This window comes from Coffea eugenioides, chromosome 11, assembly GCF_003713205.1.
Source record: "Coffea eugenioides isolate CCC68of chromosome 11, Ceug_1.0, whole genome shotgun sequence".
Classification (NCBI taxonomy): domain Eukaryota; kingdom Viridiplantae; phylum Streptophyta; class Magnoliopsida; order Gentianales; family Rubiaceae; genus Coffea; species Coffea eugenioides.
Genome location: NC_040045.1, coordinates 10,280,328 through 10,288,489, shown reverse-complemented (window position 1 = coordinate 10,288,489; position 8,162 = coordinate 10,280,328).

The following is an 8,162-nucleotide window of genomic DNA, read 5'->3' as shown; positions in this document are numbered from 1 at the left end:
AGCAGCTCAGGAGGCAGGAAATTATTTCTCCAAAAACTTCTTCTTTAGTTGCACCGAAGTGGTAATACTACCTGGCGGCAAGTAGTACAACCAATCCTTGGCCGAGTCCTTGCGAGAGAAAGGAAATGCTCTCAGTTTAATCTTCTCTTCAATCACCCTTGGAGGTTTCTTACTTGAGCACACTATTTCGAATTATTGTAGATGCTTATAGGGCTTTTTACCTGAAAGACCATGAAAAGAAAGTAAGAGGTGAATTAATCCAGATTTTAACTCAAAAGAGATATTCTCATTCAGATTAGGGAAGGTAATGAAGAGGGACTGCTGAGTTAAGTCAGGAGCAGCCAACTCTTTTAGTATCCTGTTATTTGCCATCATATACTCTTCTTGTTCTGAATCATTTGTAGTAGATGACTGTTTTTCTTTGCGTTTCTTGGTCTCTTGTCTTCGCCTACGTGCTGCTTTCTCAACTTCAAGATCGTATATTAATTCACCTGTGCGAGAAGAATGAAGCATACACTAGCAAAAATACCATTAAAATAAAAATGAAATGAAATAAAATTAACTCAAAAAGGAACAAAAAAAATCAGGCACCAGTCCCCGACAACGGCGCCAAAAATTGACAGGTGTCGAGCCTGTGCACTAATAATAATAATAATTCTAAGTGCCAACAAAGCAGTTTCATGTCAATTCTGGTACTGGAGTAGGGAATCTAGATGTGCAATAGGTTACTTCATTCACTCTGGTTCCGAAGAGTTTGCTTAATCCGATTTACCAAAATTTATTCACGAGAAATCTCTAATTTATATATATGGCAAGTAGGGTCGTATCCTCAGGGATTGGGAGAAATTCGTTCTTTTTCAAGTCAAGGCAAAACGGGGGGTTTGCAAATTTAACGCTAATGAATTGTTAACTAAATTAAATTAATCAACTGCGAAAAATAATTAATAGAGAGAAATAATTGAGAAAACTCTAACCCAGGATACACTTCAAAGATGGATCATGTAACTGATCATCGATTCACAAATAAATCCAATATTCATTAATAAGTAAGTTTTTAACTGTCGATACGATCTGACAGTCAGTCTCTCCTTACTGTTTTGATAGTCAAGGTACGACCATTGATTATTTTCCTAATTTAGAAATAACCCTAGGTACGACCATAGGGTTTAATTCCCCAAGTGCATTAGAAACTAAAGAAATCCTACTCTAATCAATAAACACACTACAAGAGTTTATTTAAATTAGATTATATGTTTCGCCGACACAAATTGAATTATGCCAGTTGCTACCGGGATGAGAGTAATCGAACAATCACTACAAGAATTTTGGTCATCAGTGACAACTACCTTTTGCTACAAAAAATCAAAAAGTCGTCACTGATGACCATGATTGACAACATTTCAGTTGTCGCAGGGTCATCACTGAATCTCCGTCAGTAAAAGTATACAGTGACGACTTTAAAATCATCAGTGAATAGAGAGTTTTTTATGACAATTTATGTCGTCAGTAAAAGCAGAAAGTATACAGTGACGACCCTAAAGTCGTCAGTGAATAAAACTTTTTTATGACAACCTATATCATCAGTAAAAGCTATAAATCTAGTGACGACATCTTTTCTTATCAGTGATGCATGAAGGAATGGTAGTGAGGGTATAGGGGAATTAGTGGCAACTTTGTTGTCAATAAACCCCTTATCAACTGTGGCTACAATCCCTTATCAATGGACAGTTTTAATTGAGTGACAAAAACAATTGTCAATAAAGACTATTCTGCCTGGAAAAATACTATTCATTTACAACATCTTACACATGATTTTCCTACTACAATAATATCTAAAAAATGAAAACATCGGCAATGTTTAATAAATAACAAACGTAGGCACCCGTTACAATAGAAAATGCCAGAATAACATATTAAATATTCAAATGTCACAAATAAGTGCAACATCATAGTACAAATATTTTCATAAGTTTTAGTAGAACAAATACTACTTATATAAGTCAAGGCTGCAGTAAAAAACATATTCCAAGTCCCAAAACATTTTTTGTGCTACCGAAACATTTTCTAAACTTAAGACAGCACTATAACCACAGTTTTTGAGTCGACATGTAAGCCGTACTGCTAATCTTCTTCGAAACCTCCAAAATGAGCAATATATCTGCAATAAAATAGTAAAGTTATTAGTAGATGATAGAAAAATTTAAAACAAGAAAAATTAGTTAAGGAGTCACCAAAAAATAAAGTGAATCATTGGTTTAAGCCTCATCTAGATAGTGATTGTATAAATAGTAGAAAAAGAGACATTATATGGACAAGTGTTGGATTGCTTTTATCTGCTGGGGCAAATTGTAATCTGTAGGTTGTTTTTGTATTTCTTGCATAAAGCTTTATAAGATCTGACTTATGTGGCACTGTGGAATCAAGCAGCAGAATGTACTAAAACTTCTGTAATAGCCCAACGTGCATGTCAAGCTTAATGCCAATGAATAAATGTACATCTTTGAATATCAAATCTCAAATAAGTCAGTAACTAATATGTAAAATTATGACTCCTTATTTGACATAAGAAGGAAATAAAAATACAACATAATAAGGATGAAATCTGAATTTATTTTTATCTAGATTGTAAGTGTTATGTTACACCATTAAATGGTGCATAGAAGACCTTGAAAGCAAGTTGCTTTTGCCACAATGGGCTTCCGCAAGTAGTGGATTCTTAAAAATTACTTTCCAAAAACTTGCTTTTTATCAAAATTCTCTCCAGGAAGCACTTTCGAATTATTACAGAGCACCCCCACTGTGCCCACCACTGCATTAAAGTCTACTAGAGGATGGAAGTTTAATGACATTCAATAAGAGCCAAGGATTATATGGATAGAATTATTCCACTTCTTTGTTTTAATATGTAGATGCCAAAGGACAGCAACATTGCAATTCAGGTGACAAAAGCAAAACAGTCTCTAATTGCTAAATAAACAACAAAAGTAACAAGCATTCACTAATATCCTCAGTCTTGATCTTACAAGTTAATATTGTACCCTACCAATAACTAATTTTCAATAACTTATGTTAACTTTAAACCATAGCAGCCATTATATCTATTTAGACAAGTATATATAGTTTAAAATTGCTTACCAAGTAGTACGTTCAGATGTGCCTTTATAGACTTGCTTGTTGGCTTGCAGCTGTGCTTTCAAAGATTTAAGGAGATCTTGTATTTCACTTTGCTGGTTCACAAGCCTATCCATGTTTTTTCAAAAGCACCGTTGATCCTAACACAAAAAAATACGCAACCATGATACTACAACGACAACACATATAATAAATATAGGAAATTAAGCTCAATACAGGAAATTAATCTTCCCATACAACAATAATAAAAATTAAACAAAATACAACACAACTATTACTAAATTCAAACATGTCACAATGTAAGCATGTGAGGAGGCTGTGTTCAACGCAAAACACAATGTAAGGCTGTGAGGACTTGCAAATTCCGTATATTTTTCTTAAAAATGCCCTTTTATTTGGAAATTATTCATTTATAATGGCCCTACTACCCAATCACCCCACAATAAGTGTAAATGAATATAGAAGTAAGGGTTTTCGTTGTCCGTTTTCAAGTTAGAGCGAATTAGGATTTTCACGTTTTTCCGTAGTGTGACTATTCGATACGGAGTAAGGATCAAATTTGGTAGGTAAGAGTGACTTTTGGATGAGGAAATATTATATGATTAGAAGTGATAATAATAAGTTAGTGATTAGAAGTTAAAAACCCTAGTATACGCGATTTAGGGAAAAACGACTAGAACCGACGGGTACCGTTTGTTACCGATGGAATACATCACTTGACCATCACTTTATTACCTTAATCCCTTTATGTTTACTTGACTAATCAGCCCTAAATTACCCCTTAATCCAGCCATCTTTGTTGACTAAAGAAAAGGAAGAAAGAAAAAAAAAGTGAGATGTAATCTTGTGATGACACTTGGCAAGCATCCATCCATTTTTGACCAACTCAAATCTAAGCTTCTTATCCCTTTCTTGGAGCTCAATTTCTGTCTTCTAAGCTTCATTGTGCACGAAATTTAGAGAGGAAAAAGAGAGAAAGAAACCACTTCATTCAAGCTTGCTTTCTTGCTCAATCTTGCAAACTAACCGATAGATTCACCAAATAATCCATAGAAGTTGCTTAGGAGGGTGGATTATCATTTTTGAGTGGAGAGTTTTGGTGGTTCAAGCTTCCTAGGGGCTGTTGTGATTCTCCAATTCTAGGTAAGGATGGTATTATTTCATGGTTGTGCTACTTATTGGTTTACAAGTGAAAGTTATGGCTTGTTAGGTAACTTTCATGGTTTTAGTATTCGTTTTGGTAAATTCCAGCTCTATAGTGTAAAACAATTCAGCTTTGGTTGTTGGAATGATGGTTGTTTGGATGGTATATGGTGTATGTAGGCTTGTATAGGAGGTAGTAGTAGTGGTGTTAAGCTAGAAATGTGAAGTTGCACATTAAATTCTTGAAATTCCAGAATTGAGATTTCTTATGGTTCAGTTCTGCCTGTTTCTGTTTGAGTATGTTAGAGGCCGAATTAGACTTAGCCTAAAACATGAAAGTTGTATAGAATGATGTTTTATAGTTGCCTGCAAAATTTCAGCTCAATCGGAGCAGGGTATCTTGTGAAATGACAAATTTGCCCCTGCTGCCCCGTTTCTGTCAAAAATGATAATCAGCCTCTGTAAGTGGTTGTTTGACCAGGAATATTACCGAATTGGTTGTTGATGTCATCTTAAGAATTATATTCTTGTATCTTAGCTTTCCAATGGCTTTGGAATTACCTGAATTGGAGTTGTGTGTGCTGAGATATGAGTGAATGAATCAGAACTGCTAGTTGAATTTCACAGTGAGCTTTGAACTGGAAAATTTGGAGATGTTTTGGTAAATTTGACCTAGTTAGGGTGAGAACTGGACTAAGTAGTCTTCATCAAAGTTATAGCTCTCTATCTTAGCTTTGAAACGGTATAAATTTCACCTCAATCCGCACATGTTCCTAACTTGATTTTGTACTTGTATAACTTTGAACCTATGGAATGGCTATTGAAATGGAGATTTTAAATTTTTACAAGTGAGCATAAGTTTTACAAATAGTTTACTTATGTCTTTTGGTTTCAATGTACTCTTTTCACTACTAAAACCATATTTATATTTTGTACTAGTACCTATTCGAATTTTCTTGGAATCACTTAAATCTTTGATAGTTGAAGTATAATGTGTTCTTTTGATTATATTAGGCTTCATCGGTGACTGACGGTATTATCCGGCAAGATATTTTGGATATTATTTTGCGTAAATAGGTGAGTGTTCCTTGTTTGTTATATTTTCATTGACTATATGGCTTGTAGTGGATGTATGATTACATGTTCCATGTTATCAATGACTGTTAAACCGAATTTTACTAGGCGAGTGTGTACTTTATCGCACTCAACCTAAATAAATGTGAAATTTTCAATGATTAAATGATTGAATGCTAGTTGCGCATGAATGTAAGCCGTTTGGCTAAATTGGGCCCTTGCCCTTTGTTACCTGTCGACTCGAGCCAGAAGCGGACTCGATCGGGCAATTTGGTGACCCTAAGTGAACGTTTGGTATACTCAATTATTACCTTGTAGTCTGGTGGAGCCTGACCAACGTCCAGGAAGGGGTGAAATGAAATGAACGAACGAATGTCAATGAAATGAGGGGTTTTACTTACAAAAATACATTTTCAAATGATTGGAGGAATAAGGGAAATGTTAGAAGAATGAATGAATGAACGAATGAATGGCTCCCTGTGAGCCCGTATCCTTTTAATGAATGTGTTATTATCGCTTTCCATTGTAAATATTTCTTGAATTATTGATACTCTATGTTTAATGTATTGAATTGATAGTTTGATTATGTGTTCGGAACCTCACTGAGCTTTTACCTCATTCTTTTAGCTTTGTTTTCCTTAACAGGGGAAGGCGAGCAAGGACGAGAGCTCTGTTTAGACTAGCCTAGACTAGTGTCTGATTTTGTAATGGTTCTCACCCTACCTTTTGGCACGGGCTGGATGTATGAAGAATTGAGAACTTTTGTACATTTGATTTTGTAATTCTTTTTGAGATAGCAATGTATATAAGTTTCGTTTTAAGCTTTGGATCATTGTTATACTTATTCTTGTGGTTTTATTTCGGTTTTGATTGAGGTATGACTGAGTCCTGGTGAGAGCTGGGCAGGCGGTCCACCGAACCCTTTAGTTCGCCTTAGGAGGAGGTGGGGCTGTCACAGGTGGTATCAGAGCCTGGTTCGCGTGGTCTCTGCGCGGAGTGAGCTTGGGCTAAGTGATGAATAAGTATGAAGGACTAAGTGCTCGTTCGAGCATAAGCTATGAAGCATAAATGTTATAGGCCTTAAATCTTTCTCATGGTATCTGAGGACCACAGATAGGTACGTCAGGTAGGAATTTCGATTGTAGATAGTTTACTCTTGGGACTGGCCAGCTTGAGATGTGAATTATCTTATTTCGGATTCTCGTGCTCGAGTACCCCAGAGTTGAGGCGCTACTAAGTACTTAAGACTTGCATTTTGGAAACATGAACAGGCTTTGTTTGGCTAAAATGAGTACAAGAGGTCAATGGACATCTAGTTTGGATAGTAAGTGACGTGAGAGACCGGACGGGGTTATTTAACTGAGACTGGGATGATATCGCCTTTTCTTTTGATTTGCCTTTATATTGTTATGACATGACATTAGTTTGTGTACTTGTGTATATGATTATCTGTCTAATTTGATATGTATGTATGTATTTGACCATCTGTCTTCTTGATATATGGTGTGTTATGTGTGTATATGTCTATTTGGGTATTCGGTGTGCTAGAATTGAGTTACTTTAGTCAACTTACTGCATTTATTCATTAAATTACCTTTTGGAAAGAAAAGAAAAGAGAGAGGAAAAAAATATGGAGGGGAGACGTGGTCGTGGACGTGGTTGTGGCCGTGGGACTAAGCGAGCCCAAGATCCAAGAGAAGAAAGGGAAACAACGGCTGAACAAGAGCAAGGACCGAGGGTTGAAGCCGGGGACCAAATGGCGACGGCAATTCAACAAATGACAAACATCTTAGCAAGGTTGGTGGACCAACAAGGTCAAATACCTGTGAATCAACCTCCGAACCCTGAAATAGGAGAAGATCGGGCTCTTGAGAGGTTTCAGAAGTTTGCTCCTCCGAAATTCCTTGGAGGGTCTGATCCGGATGTAGCCGAATAGTGGTTGGAGGCCATGATCAACATCTTTGCAGCTTTGAACTATACCGAACAAAGGCAAGTGAACTTTGCGGTATTTCAATTTGAAGGACCAGCCCGAGCATGGTGGAACGTGATTAAGGCAAAGTAGGAAAGAGAACAAATCGTATGGACATGGGCTAACTTCCTAAGGGAATTTAATGAAAAGTATCTCCCACCTTTAGTCCAAGAAAGGAGGGAGGATGAGTTTATTGGATTACGTCAGGGAACGCAAAGTGCGGCCGAATATGAAACGAAATTTACCAAATTCTCTAAGTTTGCTTCCGAATTAGTGGCCACAGAACAGAGAAGGGTGAGACTGTTTATACAGGAATTGAATTTAGAAATTCAAGAAACTCTAGCGGCGGTTCAGATTAACTTTCACGGAAGCCCTTGAGAAAACCCAAAGAATTGAGGCTGCGAAAGCACAGATAAAAGCCTCCCGAACTCGAGAAAGGGGTGCACCTGGTAGTGTGACTGAGGAACCAAGTGAATCGATAGCACCTTTTAAAGTGCAAAAAGTGAACCCTTTACCCCGCCCATCATGGACATTAGGGGCATTAGAAGAACGATCCACAAAAGGAACTCAAGTAGGCCATGGGGAGATTTCTCAAACAAGCCAACAAGTAGCTTCTTCCTTGACTTGTGGCTACTGTGGAAAGGCCAATCACACTGAAAGTGATTGTTGGATGAAAGGGTGGAAGTGTTTGATTTGCGGAAGTGGTGACCACCAGGTTAGCAACTGTCTGAGGAAACAGTCACGTGAAAGTAGTACTCAGCAACTGGAGGGCACTAAATCAAAAGAAGCGAATGAAAGAGGGAACCGAACAAAAGTACCGACAAGGGTATATGCCTTAGACAAC